At 49.0% G+C, this 10,655-nt stretch overlaps 1 long non-coding RNA gene across 2 annotated transcripts; it reads right to left on the reverse strand.

The window, feature by feature from the left end:
* Positions 1-1,382: 1,382 nt before the first annotated feature.
* Positions 1,383-10,330, reverse strand: LOC123459200. Of its 2 annotated transcripts, none has more exons than XR_006636104.1 (4): positions 10,152-10,330; positions 8,862-8,962; positions 6,738-6,883; positions 1,383-1,519 (listed from the first exon to the last, which is right to left on the reverse strand). It is a non-coding gene; the product is annotated as an uncharacterized LOC123459200 (long non-coding RNA). The 2 variants fall into 2 exon arrangements; XR_006636103.1 differs by lacking the exon at positions 1,383-1,519 and adding an exon at positions 3,527-3,659.
* Between the last annotated feature and the right edge of the window lie 325 nt (positions 10,331-10,655).

Genomic DNA, 10,655 nt, shown 5'->3' on the forward strand with positions numbered 1-10,655 from the left:
CCCCATGGGGGATGCAGCCGCTCTGAGCTCCTCCTTCAGGGGCACGCAGGCCTCAGGCTGCTGCTCACTTCTGCTCCCACAACTGGGTGAGACCACAGGGGCTGCATAAAGCACACTTTTCTCCCAGGACAATGTGAGGCCTGAAGGAAGGAAGGCTTGTGGGGACCCGCTTCGAAGCCCCAGAGAAGACAGCTCTCGGATTCAAGCGCAATTCTCCTTGCGGAGTCACAATGGAGGACCCAATGTCTAGGCCTCAGCAGCCTGCAGGGCTTTCTCCAGCCTCCTATGACACTGCCCTGGGAGCGTTTCTTAGGGCAATCGCTTTCTCAAGCTGGCCTCTGGGGCATCTTGCCCTGGATCAGTTCTTGAACCTGTGTTCAAATGAACAATTCTCCTGTGAGCTCCATTCAACAGAACCAGGAGACTGAGGCCAGGCACGGGTGTTCTGTGAGGGCCGCAACTCCACCTTCCCGCAGAGGAACAGGTCCAAGTGGCTCCATGTAATGTCCCTACCACCCTCCTGGCCATGCAAGATCTCTCTCTTTCTCTCCCCTCCCTTATGTCTCTCCTCTCTCCACTCCTCCATCTCTGTCCTCTCCTCTCTTGTTTTTCACTTTCCTCTCTTTCTCCCCTCCCTTCTTCTTCAGGTCAGAGGCAGCTAAAGGAAAGTTCAAATAGAGGCCTTCCCCATGGGCTCCTTGACCTGACTCCCTCCCTCACATTATAGAACTGGCCCCAATCAAGTTTGATGTGCCATGAAGAGGGCTCCCTCTTCCTCTCTACTTCCTGAGGAAACATATAGAAACCCCTTGGGGGTGATTAGCCACAGGGCCTCCAGTGAACTTTAGACTTCTTTCTTTTCTCCTAAAGTTCTTTGTCGGGTATTATAAGAAAGGACATTGTTACCTTTCTCCCAGAATACACAGCTTGAAGCCAAAGCACAAGGAAATCAGAGATGACCACACCAGGCTCCCATAGTGTGGCTGTGTGAACCAGATTTCTCTCCCTTAAGCTCACAGGTTTTGAATGCTTGGTTCCCAGCTGGCTAAAACATCCCTAAGCCTATCCCCAGAAACACACCTTCTCCAGAAAGGCTTCTCCTCCCAAATTGCCACAAGCCCCTGGGGACCAAGCACTCAGAACACATGAGTTTATGAGGACATCATATTCAGATCACCATAATCCACCTCTGGCCCCATACGCTCACTATCATCTCAATGTAAAAATGTACTCAGCACAACTTTAAAAGTTTCATAGATTTTTAAGTTTATTTATTTATTTATGAGAGAGGAAGAGGAGGGGAGTGAGAATAAGCATGTCAGTGCCTCTAGCCACTGCCAACAAACTCTACTATGTGCCTCTGACTTTCATGGGTTATGGGGAATTGAACCTGGGTCCTCAGGCTCTGCAGGAAAGTGTCTTAAACACTAAGCCATCTCTCCAGCCTAAGTTTCATAGCTTCTAATCAATCCCAACACTGTTTCCAACATCTTCATAGTCCAAAGTCTTAACTGTGAGCCTGTAAAACCAAAGCACAAGTTAAATACACATAATGGCCCAGAATAAACATTCACACTGCAAAAGATAGCATTGGACATAGCAAGGAATATCTAAACATCTAAAGTAATATCTAAAACAAAGTAATATCTAAAACAACTAGGGCAGTACCAGCTTTCGCAGCTCTGTGTTCATCTGGACACACAACAACGTCCCTGGGCTTTCAGTTATACCACTCCAGCTGTGCTGCCCACAGCGCTGGCATCCTGGGCCAACAGTTCTTCTTTGCAGCTGTTCTATAGTCCTGGCAGCTCCAAAATCTTGGAGTCTCCACTGAAAACCATGGTTCATCCATCCTCATGGCTCCATTGGGCAGCTACACAGAAACGTCAACAAGCCTGCCTCACATCACCCTGTGGGCATTTCCAAAACACAAACTGTATTGCAAATCCAATGACCCTTCTTGCTCACATTTGTTATACTTCCATAGGTGGGCTACCAAATGTTTTAATCTGGAGGGTGGGAATAAAGATGACTTTGAATTGCATTTGACTTCAGGCCACCTCCATGTTCATGAGTGTCAGTGTGGTAGTTTGAATATATATATCCACCCATAGACTCAGGTGTTTTATTAAACTTGTAATTTGGGGGCTGGAGAGATGGCTCAGTAATTAAAGCACTTGTCTGCAAAGACTAATGACCCAGGTTCAATTCTCCAGTACTCATGTAAAGCCAGATGCAGAAAGTGGCGCGCAAGCTAGGTGTGGTGGTGCACGCCTTTAATCACAGAACTTGGGAGGCAGAGGTAGGAGGATTGCCATGAGTTTGAGGCCACCCTGAGAGTACAGAGTGAATTCCAAGTCAGCCTGGGCTAGAGCAAAACCCTACCTCAAAAAGAAATAAAGAAGAAAGAGGGCTGGAGAGATGGCTTAGTGGTTAAGGCTCTTGCCTACAAAGCCAAAGGACCTAGGTTTAACTCCCCAGAACCCACATAAGCCAGACGCACAAGATGGCACATGCATCTGGAGTTTGTTTGCAGTGGCTGGATGCCCTGGCGCACCTATTCTCTCTCTCTTTCTCTTTCTCTCTCTCCCTCTGTCTGACTCTCTCTCAAATAAATAAAATATTTTTATTTATTTGTTTATTTGATATAGAAAGAGGGAGGGGGAGAGAGGTGTGTCCCTGCTGCTCCTGGCGTGTGCCTGCTGCTGCTGGTGTGTCCCTGCTGCTGCTGGCGTGTCCCTGCTGCTGCTGGCGTGTCCCTGCTGCTGCTGGCGTGTCCCTGCTGCTGCTGGCGTGTCCCTGCTGTTCCTGGCGTGTCCCTGCTGCTGCTGGCGTGTCCCTGCTGCTGCTGGCGTGTCCTTGCTGCTCCTGGCGTGTGCCTGCTGCTGCTGGCGTGTCCCTGCTGTTCCTGGCGTGTCCCTGCTGCTGCTGGCGTGTCCCTGCTGCTGCTGGCGTGTGCCTGCTGTTCCTGGCGTATGCTTGCTGTAGTTTTTCTCTCTTCCTGGAAGTATGGAAGCACCTTCTGCCACTAATGAAACTTCCCCTGGATCTGTAATCTTGACATGAACCCCTTCCTTCCATAAACCGTGTCTGGTTTGGATATTCATCCCGGGAATGTGAAACTGTCTACAAGAGTCAGCATTCCTCCTTGTGTCCCAGTGCAAACATGTGGCCCAATCTCAATGGTGGTAATCTCTCCAATTGCAGCTGAAATGGACTTTTGTCGCCTGCTCAAAACTTTCATTTCTTTCTGTGCCATATCCTTCTCCTCTATGTTCTGTAATCATTTTTAAATTTAGCTTTGCTTCTGTTCCCAGGACATGGGAAGAGCACATCCAGTCTCTCATTGTTTTATTCATTTGAAACAAGGTTTCAAATCCTTCCATGTTCCTCACACAAATCAATCCCAAAAGACCAAAAGCTTTCTAGCAGCAATGACCCCACTCCTCTGTTACCAAATTCCTGCTATAGTTATACCATTTTGTAACATAGTGATTTGAATCAGACGTACCTTGTCAGCTCATGTGTTCTGAATGATTGGTCCCCAGCTGGTGGCAGTTTCGGACAGGGAGGAGGTGTGTTCTTGGGGGCAGGCTTAGGGGTGTTACAGCTGCCTTCCCCTTGCCAGAGCTCAGCTCACTCTCGGTGCTGTCTGCTACCTGCTGTCACAAGAAGGGTGTTCAGCATATGCTCTAGAAGTATAAACATTCCCCTGCCATCATAAAGCTTCCCCTTGAGACTGTAAGCCAACTATAAGCTCGCCTCCCATCAGCTGCTTTGGGTTGGGCATTTTGTCCTAGCAATACAAAGGTAACTACAACACAAATTATCCTTAAAATACATTTTATTTATTTATTTATCTTATTTGAAGTAGAGTTTCACTATGTAGCCCAAGTTGGCCTCAAACTCATCATGTGATCCAGGCTGGTCTCACGCTTGTGATTTTCCTGTCTTAAATTTAGCCTTCTAAGTTCTGGGATTTCACTATGTTAGGCTAAAAACATGTTTTGGGGATTTGGGGAACGTTCATTTGTGTATGTGTATGTGTGATATATGTTTATGTATGGGCACATATGTGTTATGGTGCAAGTGTGGAGGTCAGAGGACAGCCTCTCCTTCCACCTTATATGAGACAGGGTCTCTCTTCTCTGCTACTGCAAATTCCAGACTTTGGGAGTTTCCTGACTTCCACTGCTGTATGTGTGTTGGGATTACAGAAGTCTATGCAACTTGTATCCAGGTTTTTGTGGGTTCTAGGGATCCAAACTCTGGTCATCAGGTTTGTGTAGCCCATTTAATTCCTGAACCACCTGCCCAGCGTTTAGAACAATTTTTTAAATATTTAATTTTTATGTATTTATTTAAGGACAGACAGAGAAAGAGTCAGAGAGAGAAAGAGAATGGGCATGCCAGGGTCTCCAGCCACTGCAAGGAACTGCAGGTACACGTGCCAGCCACCTTGTGCATCTGGCTTATGCCAATACAGGGGAATTGAACCTAAGTCTTTTGGCTTTACAGGCAAGTGCCTTAATCACCAAGCCATCTCTGCAGCTCAAAACAATTATTTTTAATTAGAGGATATACTTTGCACTTTTGTTTTTCTAGAGGACTTTGTGATAAGCAGGGAAGACTTAGTTTCAGGATGACTTGGAGATTCTCTATACAGCTTCTCAGCCCCTACTGGGCTGTGGCATGGTGGAGTTTCTTTCTGAGCATACGTAACAGGGTAGGGAACCCAGGGAGCTGAGACTACAGCCAGCCCATGTGGCTGGTGTGGCCTGCAGAGCTACGCTAAGGGTAGCGTTCACCACACCAGCCCGAGGACTTACACTCCCTTTCATAACCCACCATGGCCATGAGTGCGCAGTTGCTTCATTCTGGTTTCCCAGGAAACAACACTGAGGCTCAGTGGCTAAGCCCCTGCCTCAGGCTCTATGCCACTTCTCATCTAAAACAGAGAAAGCACAAGTGTTCATGCACCCTAAGACCCCCAGAGGAGTGGCTCAGCAAGTTCTGAGGAAGCCCCTCCCCAGCTCAGTCCAAACCCCCACATCCAGACCTCCCAGAGAGCTTGCGGGAGAACAAGTCAGAGTCCTGAGCCTCATTCAGCAGGAGTGCATCCTGCAGATGGGCCAGTGTGTGCCCACATGTTTATGCCTGCAGAGGGAAGGGCCACAGGTAGGGACCAGAGTCACTGTGACAAGTAAAAATTGTCATCCCATAACCCGGCTTTCAGATTAAAGGTTTACCACCAAATCGGGCATGGTGGCACACGCCTTTAATCCCAGCACTCAGGAGGCTGAGGTAGCTGTGACTTCAAGGCCAGCCTGGAACTACTGAGTGAATTCCAGGTCAGCCGATGCTAGAGTGAGACCCTACCTCGAAAAAACAAAACAAACAAACAAACAAACAAAAAAGTTTACCACTGAAAAAGAGAAGCCAGACAAAACCGAACCAGTGGACAGAAGCCAGCCCTACCCAGCAGCAAACAGGTGCAAGAGAAAGAGGTTCTGGGCTCTCTGCATAACCTACCTTTCTTTCTTTCTTTCTTTCTTTCTTTCTTTCTTTCTTTCTTTCTTTCTTCCTTTCTTTCTTTTGTTTTTCAAGGTCGGAGTTCACTCTAGCCCAGGCTGACCTGGTTCACTATGCAGTCTCAGGGTGTCCTTGAACTCATGACAACCCTCTTACCCTTTGCCTCCCAAGTGCTGAGATTAAAAGCATGTGCCACTATATCCACCTCATTTGTACTTTTATTGTAAGATGTTGACCTTACAACAGGTCAAAAGGTAGAGGGGCCATTTCTACTCTTTACGGTAAGGTCAAGGAAACTGAGCCTGTAGAGAGGAATTTGCCACACCGAGAGCACTAGAAAACAGCAGAGCTGGGCTGGCACTCAGCTCTCTTGGACTTCACAGTTCAAATCTTAACCTCCGAGCTACCCTGATTTTGATATATGTCATATTTCAGAAGCCTCCCTGTGACCTGTCTCAGAGGACACAGTTGATCATAGCATCTCGGGATCTTACTGACTCAGAATCAAAGCAAAGTAGGTCAGAATGCAGACGCTGCAAAGAGCAACTGCTGTCTCTGTGTGCAGCACCCTCCTGGCAAGGTCAGGAACTTTCCCGGGCACTGTGTGTCTCCAGGGAACGACAGAGCCCTTGAGCCTCTGTCACAGTGAGAAAGCGAGGGCAGGCAGCCGCCAGCTCCCTTCTGACCCGTATCCGATAGCACACGCAGGGTGGAGACAGAGCTGAGCCCAGAGCAGGCTACGCGTGCCAGGTGGGGCTCCTGGGCCCCTGCACTGGGTGATACTCCCGACAGGCATATGGGCAGGCAAGCCGGGGCAACCTAGCTGCACGCTCAGGACAATGGCTGTGGGCCTGAAAGGAGAGTGTGTGTTTCTGATGGTCTGGATGGTTCTGACGAGTCTGAAGGAAGAGCTGCAACCAGTCAGACGCCTAGTTTGTGTGGGACGCTCCCCCCACCACCGCCCTGACTTTGGATCAGTTTCTGACCCCTTCCCGCCACGTGAGGCACCTTGTTTGTTCCCCCTTGAAGCACTGAGCCTCTTTTAGCTGTCTGCTTCCCCATTTCACCTCAGCTAATCCTGCCAGGTCAGGGCTGTGCACTGGGTGACCAGGCACCCAGCTTTGCCTGGTACTGCCCACATGGTTACACTGAGTTTGCATTCCAGCAAAGCTCTGGGCCCCAGACAAAGCAAGACAGCTGCTCACCTTAGCTATGGAGAGTTCTCCTGGAAGCACACTGAGCAGTTGTTTGGTCCGTGGAGAGTAGGTAGGCAAGGCCGGTCACCTCTGCCCTTCTCTGCCCTTGCCTGGGCCTGCCTCTGCTTCGTCCCCTCTGAAAATTCACATGAGGGCTGGAGAAATGGTTCAGTGGTTAAAGCACTTGCTTGCAAAGCCTAACAGCCCAGGTTCCATTCCCCGATGCCCAAGTGAAGCCAGACACACGACGTGGAGCAGGCGTTTGGAGTTCGTCTGCAGTGGCAGGAGGCACTTGGTGCACCCATACTCACGCTCTGTCTTTATTTCTTGCTCTCAAGTGAATAAAATATTTTTTTTTTAAATTTTTTATTTATTTATTTGAGAGCGACAGACACAGAGAGAAAGACAGATAGAGGGAGAGAGAGAGAGTGGGCGCGCCAGGGCTTCCAGCCTCTGCAAATGAACTCCAGACGCATGCGCCCCTTGTGCATCTGGCTAACGTGGGACCTGGGGAACCAAGCCTCGAACCGGGGTCCTTAGGCTTCACAGGCAAGCGCTTAACCGCTAAGCCATCTCTCCAGCCCGAATAAAATATTTTTAAAATTGACATTGAGCTCTAATCCCCAGTGCAAGGTGTTCAGAGATTGTAAACTCAACCTGACTATGGTGTTTATGGGGGGGGGGATGGGGGCACTTTGGGAGGTAACTAGGATCAGACAAGGTTACTGAGGTAGAACCCCATGATTGGATCCTGGTGGCTTTATGAGAAGAGGAAGAGTAAGGCGGGCGTGGTGGTGCACACCTTTAATCACAGCACTACAGAAGCAGAAGTAGGAGGAGCACAGTGAGTTCGAGGCCAGCCTGAGACTACATAGTGAATTCCATGTCAGCCTGGGCTAGACAAAGAAAAGAAAGAAAGAAAAGAAAAGAGGACCAAAGGACACACACACATGCATGTATGCACACACACTCCCGTCTTTCACATGATACCCATCCTGCCTGGGTACTCTCCCATTAAGGCCATCACCAGATGCAGCTCCTCGACTTTGGATCACAACTATGAGCCAAAAAAAACCCTTTTCCTTTAAAGTTCCCCCAGTTGGTGGGTATTGTGCTTCCATCAACAGAAAGCACACAGTGCAGTTCTTCGCTTTGAGACAGAGTCTTGCTGTATTGCTCTGGCCTTGAACTCAGATCTTCCTGCCTCAGCCTTGGGTAGCTGGGATTACAGGAGTGACCACTACACCCGACTATGCAGTACTGAGTGGGATCGTGTGTGTGTGTGTGTGCGCGCGCGCGCGCGCACGCACGCGTGTGCTGCATGCACATGTGAGTGGAGGAGAGAGAACAGCCTTGTGCTGTTCATCAGGAATGTCAGCCCGCTCTTTGGAGTTAGGATCTCTCACAGGCCCAGAGCTCACCTACAAGCTCCGGGGCTTCTCCTTTCTCTGCCTGTCCTGTGCTGGGATTATCTGCCCACCACTATGCCTGGAAGTTTTATGTGGGTTCTTGGGTTTGAACTCAGGTCCTTATGCATGCATAAAAGCAAGCATCTTAAGTGGATCTTGGGTCTGTCACTATGAGGACTCTTGAGCCTGTCTTCTGTGCTGGGAGACTGCACGCCAGAGCCTACAGAGGACACCACCACTGCAAAACAAGAGAATCACTGTTGTGGCAAAAGCTTTAGCATTTATCATTCATTTGCCATCTGCTCACCAAAATGTAATCTCTAACTTAAAGCAAAGTATGTTCTCTTCAAGGTCGACTTGTGGGTATGTAGAATGCTATGTGCATGGCTGCTATTTAAAGGACCTTGTAGTGGCCTCATGCCTTCTTCCCACCTTAAAGCTAGAAGAACTGAGTTTGGACAGAGATGAGTAGCGTACTTTCTAAGACATGAGAAATGGAAATCAAGGTGAGGCAGAAAACCTTTTGTTTTCTACTTCATTTAAGAGCATATTCACACAAAACTAGAAGCTCTTATCGTAGTCTAAGGCCTCTTAGGTCTTCCTGAGTGATGTTATTAAGAATATCTGAAAGTGTATAATCCTCTTCAACAATCTGAAAAAGATTAAATATATGAGAGAAGCTTTTCAACAGTAGCATAATAATGCTTTTGAATCACAAATTTACCTTTTTGTTTGTATTTGCATCCACTCCTTGTAGTTGCAACCAATTTATAAGATTTGTGTCTATGCCAGGCCCATCAGGAGATGTTGTGTTCTCTGTAATACCTGTAGTTATTAGAACTGTTTTGTAGTAATGTGTAGCCATAAAATGCTTCAAACGTGAATGCAATGAAATATCCAGAATGTGACAAGAAAAAGAAATGAATTAAACTTGGATGATTCAGCAGCTTTAAAAAAAAAAAAAAGAAATATGAACAGAGCAAAGTATACAAACATGGGGATTCTCTAAAGTGAGTGAAGATCTGAGGACATAGCTAAACAGAAAACTAATACTTGCTGGCAAAGGATGCTACATTTGTGAAGGAATGACAAGATAACAGGGTCTGAGCTAGGGACAATCAACTGCAGATGGGCCCAAGGAGCTCAGCAGAGGGTGTGGTGGTGAGGTTTCCTGTGTAAGATTATGAACCAGGTCCATGGCAGCATCAGCTCCCAGCCCTGGTGACAAGGGCACCTCCACGCCTGCTCAGCCAAGGAGCGCTGGCATAGGGACGGCATGGCTTGTCTTCATGTAGGGAAGGACAGTCAGCCAGACAGGACTGCAACTTGCAGCAACTCAAGAGCCTCAGCTGGAGATTGGTCAATATGCCAAGCTGGTGCGTCGGTGGGGGGGAGGGGGCGCCTTCACTCCTTTAGCAGAGCCAGAGTTCCCAGCATGTGTCAGAAATGTAGCCTCTGGCCTGCTCCAGCTCTCCTCGAACCGCCCCGTCCTTCAGTGCAGGCCCTGGGGTTCACCAGCGGTTCTGGAGGGACAGCTTCCTGCTGAGACATCTGGCGTGGGCATCGGCTGCTCTGAAGACACACTGCAAGGGAGTCCCCCACTGCAACTTGGCCATGTGGTGCCCTGTCTGCCTTGAGACTCTGCCAGCAAGAAGGCCATTGTCAGATGTCGTTCCTTGAGCTTGGACCAGAACTGCAAGCCAAAATAAACCTCTTTTCTTGAAAAGTCACCTCACTCTTTACAACTTGGCGTTTGGGGAGGCCAGTTGGAAACCAGCCCGGCTGTGAGCAGATGGCAGCCTTGGCGGTGGGAAGCCCGCCGGAGGCTGGGGGCACTCCAGCCGGCCTTTTCTCTCTGAGAACACAAGGGAGAGGCAGAATTCGAGGAACAGCCTCAATTCGGCTCAAATTTACATACTTAAAAAGACAATGATTGCCAGATGTTGGCATCTGGGCTATTATTAGCAGAAGTCCTATGAATCTCAGATTAGGAAAAAATAAGCCTGGGTCATACCTGGCATTTGCTGCTTTGAGGCCTCTGGTGAAGGTGTGGGCTTCTGTAATTTGGGGAAGACCAGCAGGTCTGTTGGCATTGGGCGTCTTGAGCGCCTGTCACCACCGCGTGCTCTCTTCGTCATGCTGCTTGTCACCATGAGAGGGCGCCCTTGCCTTCCTGGCTTTGAAGGGGACTAGAGGCTGTGTGTGTGTGCGCGGGTGCGTGTGTGCGTGCGTGCATGTGTGTGTGTGTGTGTGTGTGTGTGTGTGTGTGTGCGGGCGTGTGTGTGTGCATGTGTATGTGCGTGCATGTGTGTCCGTGTGTGCGCACACATGTGTGTGCGTTCATGTGTGTGTGCGCGCACGCGCGCGTGCATGCACACTGCACGTGGGGAGGGAGGTGTGGATTAGGAGAGTGGACTCAGAGACCTGAAAGCCCTAGGGAGGCCGCGATGACCCCATTACCAGAAGAGCAAGAGCAAATGGCTTCTTTTCATGGAAAGAGGTGTTCCAGGAAGAGCTG

This window comes from Jaculus jaculus, chromosome 1 (genome assembly GCF_020740685.1).
Source record: "Jaculus jaculus isolate mJacJac1 chromosome 1, mJacJac1.mat.Y.cur, whole genome shotgun sequence".
Taxonomy (NCBI): Eukaryota; Metazoa; Chordata; class Mammalia; order Rodentia; family Dipodidae; genus Jaculus; species Jaculus jaculus.